General features: G+C 38.0%; 1 pseudogene across 1 annotated transcript; it reads right to left on the reverse strand.

The window, feature by feature from the left end:
• Window positions 1-871: 871 nt before the first annotated feature.
• Window positions 872-2,342, reverse strand: LOC116899057 (annotated as a pseudogene). The gene has a single exon (XR_004387687.1). The product of XR_004387687.1 is annotated as a septin-7-like (transcript).
• Window positions 2,343-14,808: the final 12,466 nt, after the last annotated feature.

Raw genomic sequence — 14,808 nt, forward strand, 5'->3', positions numbered from 1 at the left:
TTTTTCTTTTAGTTTTTTTTTAAATTTTTCTGTTATGTCACAACATTGTTTATTATGTAATTTTTTTTACAGTACAAACAAAAAATACAGGTATGCAATATATAGATACAGCTAAATGCAGAATGGTGAATTTTTTCTCTTCAAGAGGCCATGATTCCCATTTCTAGTAAAAGAAGACTGAGTATAGGTAGAAACAGGCTGGTCATTAACTTCACAATCAGCCTAGAAATGATCTACAAATGCATTTTTCCTCCTGCTACTTACCATAAAATGTAAAAAGGGAGTTAAAGTAAAGTTTCCTCATTGGTTTCTACCATATGAAAGATGCTATCTTATATTTTCCAGGGCCAATATATGGAAAATATCTAAGTTAAATGTTGTTACAAAAATGAAGCAGTAATGAGATTCTGGGTAAAGGGGTACTAAATGAGAAATATATATATATATATATATATATATATATAATCCAAAACAAACAACAAAAAAGGCTGTTATAAAAAGCTCTAGTTCTAGGTGCACTGTAAGCATATAGGTTTTTTCCATGTGTACTTTTAAACAATGGAAGTGTCAAAAAATAGGGTCCACTGTGTTAGACTAAATACATTATTGTATAGGCTGCATCGAATGGAAACTCTGTATTATAATTATCATAGAGTAGCATACTTTGCACCATATTATGGCAATTTATCCTCAATGGAAACCTTCCAGAGTCCTTTTATTTTAGAATATTCTGTAAACAATCAAAGCACCAGAACATGATTGTACAACAGTAAAATGTTTTCTTGCATTAAACTGAAGACATCTTTTTAATTTAAAAAAAAAGAAAAAATGTAGAAAGGTACTTAGGGCTGTTAATTTCTAAGTACACAATATCCTAGACAATTCAAGGCATCTTAATCTCCTTCGAGAACAACAACAAAAAATAATTTTTGTCATGCTGTTAAATCCATCATTATGGATAAAATCGGTGCAAATTGGTCAAACGGATCCAACAAACACTGATGTCCAAGCTGGCGTATTGGCAACTAATACATAACTGGTGGTCAATAGAGTTTAAAAGATCTTGCCTTTCTTCTTGTTCTTTTCCAAGGTTCTTGAAGAATTCTGTTGCTCTAAAATACGTTGTTAAGCTTCCCAGTTTGCTTTTTCTTCTTCAAACTGACGATGTTTTTCCTCTAATTCTTTGTGCTGTGCTTCTAAATTCTTTTTTCATTTGCTCATGGCACCGCTGCAGCTCGGCTTCAGAGTTCTTCAGTTTTTGAAATTTTCTTTGACCTTCATCTCAAACACCTGCTCCATCCCCATCTCCATCTTCTTCATCTCGGCCACATGGTCCCTTCTTTCTTCTTCCGTCTGTCCCAGAGGGCTCTTGGTAAGTTGCCCTTTGTTCTTGTTGTTATCTACTCCAGTGTAGGTCACTGCTGCTAGTTTCCTGCTTCTGTAGTTCTCATAGTGTACGTTATTGGTAACATCTTTCAAGCCCTGCATGTGTGTTCGTATCAACATATTTCTTAGAATTGTGAAATCACAATGTTCACCATTTTCAACTTCAGCCACACCCCAAGGATAATGCCTTCCTCGGACTCTCTTGCCATTAACTTGAATGATAGTATTACTACCCACCACAGCAAGAGGTCCTTTATCTTCTTAACCAGCTTATTCTCTTCTTCATCATCTGTTTCTGGAAATTCATATATTTTAATTTTATGTTCTTGGATTTCTTTCATTATCTGCTTTTTAAACTGTTGATATTCCTCTGGTGTAAGTGTGTCTGCTTTAGCAATTAATGGGATGATATTCACTTTTTCATGCAAATGTTTCATAAACTCAATATCCAATGGTTTAAGTCCATGTCCTGAAGGAACAATGAAGTATAAACAACACTGCACCCTGTTATCAGGCATCTGTCGTCTGTTCACTCGAGATTCTGCATTTAAGAAATCTTCAAATTTACTATCAATGTAGTCGATAGCAGGCTGCCAGCAATTACTATTATCCACTGCATCTCCAAGTCCTGGAGTATCAACTATCGTCAGCAGCAACTGAATACCACCTTCTTTGATTAAAACTTTGGATTGCTCCAGCTGTACAGTCTTTTTGATTCTATGAGAAGGTCCTGGATACTCTGGAGAATACAAATCTGTGAGGAATAATGAGTTGATTAATGTCGACTTTTCCAGTCCAGATTCACCTACTACCATAAGAGTGAATTCAAATCCTCTTTTCACTGATTTTCTGTACACTTGATTTGGGAGGTTGGCAAATCCCACGTAGCCCTCAAGGTTCTTCGGTTGAGCTACCATGGTGCTGCAGTTGACGCTCCTCTCCTCAGCAGCAGCAGATCTTGCACCTTAAATTTTTTTTTTTGAGACAACATTTCTACGTGTGTTTCTGGCTGTCCTAGAACTCTCTGTGTAGACCAGGCTGGCCTTGAACTTACAGAGATCTGGTTCTGTCTCCCAAGTACTAGGATTAAAGGTATGTGTCACAAGTGACTCAGCTGAAGTTCTTTATGTAATATCATTTGTTGATTGTTACTTTTATTTCTTGAGCTTTGGGACTATTCTAAAAGAATAAATAAATATTCTTGTCTATTCCAATTCTCTGAAATACTTCCTTTACTGGTGTTTTTGTTGTTTGCTTTGTTGTTGTTTCATTTCATTTTTTTGTAACATCAACTGTTACATTGATGTATTTATATTTATAGTTTATTGAAAAATAGACTCTTTAATGTACATACACGCTCTTAGCACCTCTGTCAAAAATTAGCCATATAGATTTGCTGTTTAACTCTGAAGCTGTGTATTCTGTCCATTGGCTGATTGTCTGCTTTGCTGGTAAAACTGCTATTTATTTGCCTGTGGTTTTGTGGTATATTCTCAAGTCAAGAAGCATAACATTTTCTTCTCTGTCCTTCTTTGCCAAGATTGTTTTGGGTATTCAAATGGTTTGTTCTGATTTAAAGAAAAACTATTTATTTTTAGTTCTGTAAAGAATGTTGGGGCTGGAGATATTGCCAAATGGTTACGAGTATTTGCTACTTTTGTAGAGGGCCAGGGTTCAGGTCTGACACAGTAGCACACAAGCTGTACTCCATCTTGAGGGGACCATATGTTCTCTTCTGGTTTGCATGAAGCTCATGCATGCACCTAGTACAATATGTACATGCAGGCATTGCACATAGAATATAAAATAAGTGCATTGTTTTTAGAAATAATATCATGGTTACTTTCATAGAGATTGGGTTGTATCTGCTGCCCTTTTGAACAATATGTGCAGTTTAAAAATATCAAATAGTCTAATCCATGGACATAATTTTTTCATTGCACTTGTGTGTGTGAATCAGTGTCTTCTTCCATTTTTTTCATCAATGCATTAAGGTTTTCATTGTACAAACCTTCACATTCTCCACTAATTTATATTTAGGTATTTTTGTAGCTAATATACATTTAATTCCTTCCTTGACCTCTCTTTCAGGTATTATGCTATTGGTTTTTTTTAGCTGTTACTCATTGTACAATGCTTCAATTTCACTGCATTTATTTATCTCTTTAATAATAAATTGGTTGGTGCTTGATTTTTCTATATTTCAGATTGCACAGTAAAAGTTATGTTGATGAATTTTTTTCTTTCTCGTTGTTTCATGCTAGAACTGACAGCATCAGAGTGTAATTCTACTGCAGTGTCCAAAGCAACAAAATAAAGAGATGATCCTGTAACACAGGAAAAATATTATGAAAGAATTGCAATTGTTTGCTTTTTTCTCCCATTATTTAGATTTATTTTTATTTTATGTATATGGATACTTGCTTAAAGGTGTGTACGAGTGTGTGCACGTGTGTTCCCCACATGTCACCCTGATGTCACTGGCAACCAATAAAAGCTATTGGATTCCACTGGAGTTGGAGATGCTGATGGCTGCAAGTCACAGTCGCCTGTGCTCTTCTGCAGGAGCAGTAGACACCCTGAATTGTCCCAGTCGCCTGTGGTCTTCTGCAAGAGCAGTAGACACCCTGAATTGTCACAGTCGCCTGTGGTCTTCTGCAGGAGCAGTGGGTACCCTGAATTGTCACAGTCGCCTGTGGTCTTGTGCAGGAGCAGTGGGTACCCTGAATTGTCACAGTCGCCTGTGGTCTTGTGCAGGAGCAGTGGGTACCCTGAATTGTCACAGTCGCCTGTGGTCTTGTGCAGGAGCAGTGGGTACCCTGAATTGTCACAGTCGCCTGTGGTCTTGTGCAGGAGCAGTGGGTACCCTGAATTGTCACAGCAGTAGGTAGACACCCTGAATTGTCACAGTCGCCTGTGGTCTTCTGCAGGAGCAGTGGGTACCCTGAATTGTCACAGTCGCCTGTGGTCTTCTGCAGGAGCAGTAGGTACCCTGAATTGCTGTGGCGTCTTTCCAGCCCCAAGAGCAGTGTTACTGAGAAGGGATGTTTAGAAATATTTTGTAGTCAAACCACAATGACTCAGCATGAAGAAAACCAGAAGAATAAGCCTCAAAGCCTCTGAGGTATGTCTGTCACTTGCTCTTGTGACTTAATTGCACCCATCTCAAGCCTCAGCTTTGTAGATGACGATGCCATATTGCAATGGGAAGAGGCTGGACTAGCTTGTTAAACTGTGAGTTGTCTTTGAGCTACTCTAAATATTTTTCTTACAAGTATGACAACAGATTTTAAACATCCATGTGCTTAATGATAGAGAATTTTGGTAAGAGGATGTTTGATTTAGAAGTAACAGGAGTTAAGTATTATATTGTGACAATTTTATGAGATTTTAGCAGTAAAGTGTTTCATTCTTATAAAAGTAGAAAATATTTCCAAATAATTTAGTAGGAGTCTTTTATATATTTGTTACAGAAAAATATATTTACCATAATACATGTTGTCTAATAGGAACTTTAAAATATACTATATACTATATACTATACCCTATACTATACCTTATAGTATAAGGATATGGTTCTATACATATGTATATAAATTAGGTTTTCAAATTTCTAATCATTATTAGCATCAATTTTTAATTTCATCTTATTTTAAGAATACAACTATTAACATTTATTAAATATATTATTTAAGTTTGTAACTTTATTTTAAATTTAACATAGAATTATTGTACTATTTTTCTGTCCCCTAAATTGAGTTGTAAATTAAATTATATCTCACTGAAGTGAGTATATTGAATTTATTAATTTAATCATGGTAGAAATGATTACAGAACTTTAATCAGGAAGCAGGAATGAAACACTTCCAAGTTGGCATCATCGAGGAAACAGTGCCTTCCAGATACAGCAGGACTGATGCACATATGAACTCCTAAAAGCTGGTCCTGCACAGGCCTAAGCCAGATGGGATCCCCGCACTGAGAAGGGGAACTGAACAGTAGCCCCCAACCCTAATCCAGAAGTCACCTTCCACGTATCAGTTCCTCACAAAGGAAAAATGACTTTTCTCAAATGAAGTTTCACTGGGTATACAAACCATTCTTAAGGGCAGACTCCACTCTGAGCAAGTAGATGGCCAACACAAAATAAACTCAATAGTAGTGTGTGTGTGTGTGTGTGTGTGTGTGTGTGTGTGTGTGTGTGTGTGTGTGTGTGTACATACATACATATGTGTTACTCATAATTTTCCTTTGTTTTTGTTTGTTTGGTTTTCTTTTATTCTGATTAATTTATTTTAATTGTCATTTTTTTCCTGAAGAGAGAGAGAGTTCACATAAAGTTGGATGGGTGGGAGGTAGGGAGGATTTGAAAGGAGATTACGGAAGAGAAACAGTGATCAGAATAAATTGTATGAAAAAATGGTTTCAATTAAAAATACTGCTATAAAAAAGGAAGAAAATGTTTTTCTTTATTTGACTTAGACAAGTCAGGAAGCCCAACAAGATCTTCATTATTAACAGTGTATGATCAGATTGTGAATTAGAGATGATGGTGTTGTAAGAATTACAACTGATGGAAGTTTTATTAATTAATAAACTTGAGTTTTTAGCAGTAGCTGTTTGTCAGAATAGCAAAGACAATATGAATTATCCTAACATTTAGCAACTAACTTGTGGAAGAGCACTACTCACTTATAAATCTGATTTCAAAAGGAATATTGTGATCATTTTTCTGCATAATTGCCTATAGCAGCATTATCTAATTAGTACTATGTAGTTATAAATATGTACAATTCACAAGTTGCCTTCATTTGTCCTTCCCTTAGTAATCTAAGCATGGGAGTTCACTTTTGCAAGTCCTGATATTAATTTGGAAACGTTTCATCTGGTATTTATAAATATCAATATTTATTTTATTTGCATTGGAAATTAAGTTAACTTTGCATATGTTTTATAAAATATACACTCAAAATTCATTTTTAAGTTTCTATAAATGACCGCATATGATCAGCACCTGTTTTATATTTTCTAAAACAAATTCCCAAACCAGAACAGCCAGCAGTTTTTAGAGAACATCTTGTGTTTTGGTATAGCAAAACCAATTTAAAATCAAGGATTAATAAGTCAATTCCTGAATAATTTGTACAATAACATAGGTTCTCATTTGTTTATGATAAAATGTTATTACTACAGGATGATAAAATTATTAATAATGGAGATAAAAATTCTTGTCAATTTATACATAAAATGATACTAGACACTAGTATCACCGACAGATTTTTAAAATTTTTGTTAGACCATCCATTAGAAGCCAGACATTGTTAAGATTTGAGGAAAAGGCACGAAATAGCCATTCCTTAATACTCCAATCTAGTATCAGGCATAGACTAACACAAACCACGGGTAAAACTTGGATGAATTATTATCAATATAATATTATCAATTTGGAGACCATGCAAGACAGCACGAATCTTGCCCAATGTAAGTGAAAACTGAAAAGCATGTCTTGATGAATGAGAAAAAATATAATTAATTTTATTTTGACTGTCACATTGCAGGGATTTAGAGTCACCATGGAAACACGTCTGGACAGCATTGTGAGGGATTGATTAGCTTGGGCTAATTGAACTGAGATAACCCAACCTAAATCTGGGTGGTAACATACCACAGGCTAGAGGCCAGGAGTGAGTGAAAGGAAGAATACCACCGGAGTGTAAGCATTCATTGCTCTTTGCTTCCTGACTGCAAACCTAATGCCAAGCTATCTCAAGCCCTGCCCTCATTGCATAATACACAAAGTCTTGGAACTATTAGCCCACACCAACCCTGTGTAGGGAGCAGAGAAATCTGGGAGTGAAGGAGGTACTGATGCATTGTGTGCTGTTGACAAGAGCACAGCGTTCTCAACAACCCTAGCGCCTCAAATCTAGGAATGACTAGGCCTTTTCCCCAGGGTAACATCAAAGGGAAATGTCAAAGTCTTCCTCAAAGAACTTAGTGTGAATGTTGAAAATGTATGTAGAAATGCCTACCATAGCTTCTCCTGCTTGAATGTTTATGGCCTGAAGATTCAATGCTTGGCTATGTAGCTTAAATTCTGCCTCCTTGTTTTTCTGTATGTGATAACACTGCCTCATTATTCAAGTCTATATATTTAGGGGTGACTGAGGGTGTGGTTTTCCATCAGTGAATCCAATCTGTGTGAACCCAGACCATATGATCATAGCTCACTCTCCCCATTTTTTCCCGCCCCCCCGTTTTGTTTTGTTTTTTAATTCCCTTGTTTCCCCTATCAGGTCAATCCCTGAAGCCATGATGAACACAGCACCCTCCCTTAACTCATTGTTTATGGTTTGTGTGTGTGTGTGTGTGTGTGTGTGTGTGTGAGAGAGAGAGAGAGAGAGAGAGAGAGAGAGAGAGAGAGAGGAAGAAGGAGAGAGAGAGAGGAAGAAGGAGAGAGAGAGGGAGAGGGAGAGAGACTAAAACAAACTCCTATTGATTTATTATGCTTTGAACTTAAGTAAAATGAATAAAGATGCACATGCCAAACTGCTCAGTCCATGAGGTTCCAGTAGTTTCCCTGTCTCTACCTCTCATCTTCCCTTGTAGGCCCTGAAATTAGAGATACGTAGTATTTTATGAGGGTATTATATGGGTTCTGGCGATAGGACCCAGGGCATCCATCTTATACAGCAAGCAATTTTGCACAGAATTATCTCTCCAGCTTCTTTCCAATTTTTGATGTTGACAGATGTAGAAAAAGCCAGCTTGGTGGATGTGAAAGCTGTATTTGGTGGCACTTACCTAGAGCTCCAGCATCAGAGGGTGGTGGGTTGGGGGATAGGTTGGTGGTACTGAGAGGAGGCAGGGGCATAAGAACAGGGGCTTACAGGATCTCATGGGCTTACTGGTCATCCAATCTAGCTCACACTACAGGTTCAGTGTGAGATTCTGTTTTCAAAAATAAAGTGGGTCATTTGAGATTCTTCTGTTAAGAATTCTCTGTTTAGAACTGTCCCTCATTTAAAATTTTTATTATTCAGTTTGTTGATGTCTAGTTTCTTGATTTTTTAAAATATATTTTGGACATTATCTTTCTATCAGATGTGGGGATGGTGAAGACTGTTTCCTATTCTGTAGGTTGCCGTTTTGTCCTATTGATGGTACCCTTTGCATTACAGAAGCTTTTCAGTTTCATGAAGTCCCATTTATGAATTGTTGATCTTAATGCCTGAACTATTGATGTTCTGTTCAGGAGGTCGCTATGGCTGAGTTTCTTGGTGTTCTTGGGAAAATCCTAACTGTGGGAATAGGGACTAACCCAGTTCTTTTGCCTATCTGTGGGAAACATTTCTTGCTACTTGGTTGCCTTGTCGCGCCTTGATGTGATGCTATGTGCCTGGTCTTACTGTAGCTTGTTAAGCATGTTTGGTTGATATTGCTGGGAAGCATTCTCTTTTCTGAGAGGAAACAGAGGGACCATGGGTCTGGGGAGAAGGATGGCAAGGTGGAGGATAGGCTCAGGGGGCAGAAGAGGGGAAATCTGCAAAAATACATGAAAGAAGAATTTTAAAATTCTATGTGACCCAAATAGAATGTATACATTGACCTAATAAAGGAAAACCTTCGGCTTCCATAGTACATGTACAGACACCTGCACTTTTGCAAGTACTCATGTATATGTGCACAACAAACAGACAGACACAGACAAACAGACGCAGAATCACACACACACACACACTCACACACACAAACACAAACAATCACTGCTTTTTAGATACATTTAAGAGGTATCTAAAAGCCAAAATTTAATAATCTTTTTTTCTAACTCTTTTTTTCCTTCCTGTATCATATAATTAAAAACTCAACTGAACACAAAGGGTTAAAAATATGCCCCAGTTTTTCACACTTTTATTGCTGCATAAAAACACTTCAAGAATTAAGGGGATGGATGGTTCAGTGGGTGGAACAATTGCCCTATGAGCTTGATAACCTGCTTTAGGATCCCCACATGAAGGGCAAATGCAATAACATAGATGGCTTTACTCCTATGGGGATATGGAAAGTTGCCACATTCTCCTATGGTATAATGATAGCCTCAGATTGTCCTCAGACTTTTACTGAAAACAAAAAGTTATACCTCAACTAAGATACTGCAGCAATAAGAGCAATGTAAAAACCTTATTTAGTAAACATGATTTGGGGGAAAGTTCAATATACTTGAACTTTGTTATGTTATACAATGTGGGGTAATCCTAAAGGGATGCTGACAAATGAAATGTTAAATATTAAATTGAGCCCCTGAATGTATTTAATTTGAGGTCTACTACCTAGCCTTTGAAGACCAAAAAAATCTCTTTATTTACCCACCTGTCAATGAGAGGACTTGTGATCAGATACATCTGTTTCTCCTTTGTAAAATTTGGGTTGATACTGTGACTCACGGTAGCAGAATATGACAGTAATAATGCCTCGTGACCTTTGAGTTGGTCACCATAAATGCTAACATTTCTTTCTTGGAGATCATAGGGAACTTGCCCTGGGGACACTCCTGGAAATAAGTTCTGGCTACATGGAGAGGATTGCCAAAGTGATTAAAAAGTACAGCCCCATCTGAGTTTCCACACCATGGCACTCACCTACTGCAATCACATTATTTACCCATTCCAGTCAAGTGTTCTGGTGAAATTCATACCAGTTAAGTTCTCAGAACAGTGGGTGGAACAGACTGCAAAACTGATTACTTAGCCAAGCTTATCCAAGCTACAGTGTATTTAGGACAACAAAGTTTTCCTTCATCCACAGAATTTGGAGGTGTTTGTTTATTGACTTTCAGATGTGTGTGTTTCTTTGTGTGAGCATAGGTTCAATATGACAGGGGCTGAAGGACAAATTCTTCTGACTCCACCTTCCACTTCTCCAAAGGAGTGCTAAGATTACAGATGTCTGGTCATTTCATCAGAATTCTACATGGCTTCTGGTACCAGACTCTGGTCTTCAACTTGTAGGGTAAGTCCTTTACCCACTAACTCCTGTCCCATCAAAGTCTTTGAGCAATAAGTAGCTGGAATTGAGTGCGTGCTAACTTGTTGTTTAGCTAGATTTTTGAGTAGGCTGATATGAAAAAAAGTTCCCAGGTAGTGGTTTTGATATGGGCTTATTTAATAGTAAAAACACATGAATTCCAACACTTTTGAGCATACTTCATAAGTATGCTTTGCTCATGGTCAGTGTTCAAAGAGTTTTATTCTCAGTTCTCTTTTTATCTGATATTTTTGGCTCTGGTATTTATCTTTTCCATATGACAAAAGAGGAAAAGAGAAAGAGAACACTAGTTGTCGGGGGAAAAAGGTTGAAGAATCCATTACTTAAGCAGCAAACGAAGCTACTTATGATTCTTGATAGTTCTACAAGAAACAGATGTCACAGGACTTTCGTTCCACAGGGAAAGAGGCAGGAGGAATTCTGGGAAAGCAAATTAGATAACAAGAAGTTTGTAATCATACAGTTATGCTAATGAATCAATAGGATAGGCCACATATGGGAAGCTGGTGAATGGAACTTTTTGGGGACAGTTTTAATGGAAATATGTTATGTCTAGGACCCCAGTCAACTTCCTATGTATTTTCTAGATGCCAGAGTCAGAGTGAGGGCTGGAGTGTTTGGTAAATAATTTTAAATACATTGCACTTTCTCTAAAAACTATGTCTTAAATTCTCAGAGAACTTTACTAACAAGTTCTATGTGATTCAACTTGGCAACAGAAAATGCCCAACACAACACTAATGATAAACCAGTTACTAGCAAAGCAATATTTTAAAAAATCTGTAAAGCTTTAGAGCATAAGCAAATAGAAATTAGTAAAAGTAGAAGTGCATACTTAAGGGTAGAAATATATTTCAGAGGATATGGAAATATTGTTTTTGTTAGACTCCATGGAAGTGATGAATTCTAGGTTTAACTCTGAAAGTTTGGAAACAAAGGTAAAGGTATTATGGTAATGTCTCTCCTTCACTTTTATTACCTATGCCCTGGTCATAATAATCAAAAGCCACAATTTTTCCCTTAGTGGCAAATTTTTCTGAAAATGTGGTATTTTGCCCATGATTCTACCATTGTAGCCATTTATCTAAAGTGCTTCTCCCTGTTCCCGATTCACATTGCTTTAATCCAGTGTGCTTTGGCCAAGGCATATATTTGTTTTATTTCTTTGGCTCACCTCTTGGATTCTTTACATCTGTGAAACACTTTCCTGTTTACAAGCCTCGGATATAATTAGAGGAACTATGGGTACTTGTGAGGAATGCAGAAACTCTGGCTTCACTTTCCCAGCTGAGGTTCACCTCCCAGCCGCACTCCTTTGCCATGATCCTGGAATGTTATGTGAGAGGTGATATGTTCTTTTAAAGCAATTTTGGACCGAGAATATTATCCATGTGAAATCACCAAGGTAAGGGAAACCGCACAAGCTATTTTCCCCCCGAAGCTTCATGTTCATGTTCTTTCAAACAAATGGAAGGTTTTATGAGATCTGATGGCAGTTAGTTCTTCCTTTCTTTCCTCCTTCAGTCATCACACAGATAAGCTTAGATACCTAGATCCTATTTTCAGCCTATTGATAAAAAACTTAGCTATGACACTGGGTTTTCTTCTCGGGTTCACATTGCTATTACTCCCTGTAACAAAAAAGAAAATCCAAACCTCCACACCACTGATGAGTTGGCCAAATATATCAAGTCTGGACTTTTTTTTGAGAGTTTCAGGCCACACATGGCCTTAATAATGAAGCAATCCTGGGTTGATTCTTTGTTTTAAACTTTAAAGGTTCAGTCTCAGCAGGCCACATCCTGCTCTTAACCCTTACCCCCTTGATTTCAGCCCTGAAGTGGCTGTTATGTCTTTCTAAATACATGTTTAAAGCGATATGCATTTAGAAATGATAGTGTTCAATTTTGGAACTCACCAAATGCTCCTGCCTATGTTGTTTTCAGTAGCACAATATTTTCCTCCTCATTTTGGACCTTACTAACTGAAAGTTGTCTTTTGGATCTCCCTGTAATTTATATGTTACAGTTAACATAGTTCTTCTATGTGTTTTACAAACTAGGACATGTTTAAGATTAAGAAGAGAAGTATAATTACTATAAGATGACTTGGAAATTATGGACCTGCTCTATAGATAGGCTATCAGTAATTCATAAGTGGCACACATGTGATTGCTGTGATTGAAAAAACACTCTGTTTTTCTATTGCTGTGATTGAAAAAACACTCTGTCCACAAGCAAGTTGGGGCAGAAAAAAATTTACTTCATCTTATACTTGTAGGCTATAATAAGTCATTGTCTCAGAGCAGGACATCCAGAAAGAAAGCTGAAGGTGGGACTGATTGCTATTCCGTGAAGCATCACCTCTGACCAGGGGACTCACTCACAGATGAGGAAGTGTAGCAGGGACTGCGAAGGGTGCTGCTAACTCTCTGGTGCTGGGTTGCTTACTAATTTATGGCTACATAGATTTCTTATATAGCTATGACTCCTGAATAAAAATGCTGCTTTCCACAGTTCACTGGGTCTTTCATCAATTAATAATCAAGAACACCCCAACATACGTACTCACAAGTCAACCTGATTAATGGAATTCCTCAAATGAGTCTTCTCCTTTCTAGTACCTCTGGTTTGAGTCATGTTGGCACTCAAGGCTCACCGAGACAACAGGACTCTTCATTGTTTTATAGCTGTGCTGATTTGAATAGATTTGGCCCACATAGAATCATGGGCTTGAAAACTTGGCCCATGGGGAGAGGCACTATTAGGAGGAGTGATCTTGTTGGCATAGGTATGGCCTTGTTAAAGGAAGTGTGTCACTGTGGGAGTGGGCTTTGAAGTCTCATAATGCTCACACTTTCCCAATGTGGAAGCAGAGCCTCCTCCTGGCAGATTTCAGGATGGTTGCCTTTAGATCAAAATGTAGAACTCATAGCTCCTCCAGCACTAAGTCAGCCTGTACAAGACATGCTCCCTGACATGATGACAGTGGATTGAACTTCTGAAACTATAAGCTGACCCTGATTAAATGTGTGCCTTTATAAAAGTTCCTTTGGTCATAGTGTCTCTTCACAGCAATAAAACCTTAACTAAGATAATAGCCAAACACCAAATCATCCCTATTGGTTATTCCTTTTCTATCCAATCACTGTAATTGCTAATATTAGCATATCAATTTACTTTATTGTATAATAGTTTAGTGGTAGAATTAACTTATTATTTTAACAGTACATATTAGAAACCCAGGGCATAAAGAAAGTTAGGTAACTCAGTTAATTGCAATGATCTTGGATCATTGGAATGAATCATTGTTCTGATTCCATTAGTTTTTGTGATATATCAATATTGGATTCTCACCTGCCTCCAGTTATTCTGTTGTTGTGTTCTGTCATGGACATCCTGTAGCTATGGATCAGCAGTATTGGCCCTTTCAGACATACCAACCATTTACAGATGACATAGATTTTTGAGGTGAGCTAACCCAGAGCCCTGGATCTATGCCTAGGTGGTAGCTCAGCTAGTCACCTTGCTGGCTCTAACTTATCTACTGCACCAGGAAGAGCTCTCCAGCACTGCTCCAGCCACCATCAGCTTATGTCAGGTCTGCTCTCCTGCTTTCATGCTATGGGTATGGCTTATCACCCCCTTCCCCAAATCAGGGCAAGCTCTATTGTGTATAGGGCCCTGTGATGGTTGTAAATGCTTAGCCTAGGGAATGGCATGATTAGAAGGTGTAGCCCTGTTGAAGTAGATGTATCAATGTGAGTGTTGGCTTTAAGGCCCTCATCCTACCTTCCTGGAAGTCAGTATTCTGCTAACAGCCTTCAGATGACGATGTAGACCTCTCAGCTCCTCCTGCACCATCCCTGCTTGAATGCTGCTATGTTCCCATCTTGATGATAGTGGACTGAATCTCTGAATCTGTAAGCCAGCACCTATTAACTGTTGTCCTTTTAAGAGTTGCCTTAGTCGGCTCGAGACCCCATATGAACAACAGTGCCAACCAACCAGAGCTTCCAGGGACTAAGCCACTACCCAAAGACTATACATGGACTGACCCTGGGTTCCAACCTCATAGGTAGCAATGAATAGCCTAGTAAGAGCACTAGTGGAAGGGGAAGCCCTTGGTCCTGCCAAGACTGAACTACCAGTGAATGTGATTGTTGGGGGAGGGCAGTAATGGGGGGAGGATGGGGAAGGGGACCCCCATATAGAAGGAGAAGGGGAGGGGTTAGGGGGATGTTTGCCCGGAATCCGGGAAAGGGAATAACAATCGAAATGTAAATAAGAAATACTCAACTTAATAAAGATTAAAAAAAAAAAAAAAGAGTTGCCTTAGTCATGGTATCTGTTCACAGCAGTAAAACCCTAACTAAGA

The sequence above is a fragment of the Rattus rattus genome, chromosome 4 (genome assembly GCF_011064425.1).
Source record: "Rattus rattus isolate New Zealand chromosome 4, Rrattus_CSIRO_v1, whole genome shotgun sequence".
Classification (NCBI taxonomy): Eukaryota; Metazoa; Chordata; class Mammalia; order Rodentia; family Muridae; genus Rattus; species Rattus rattus.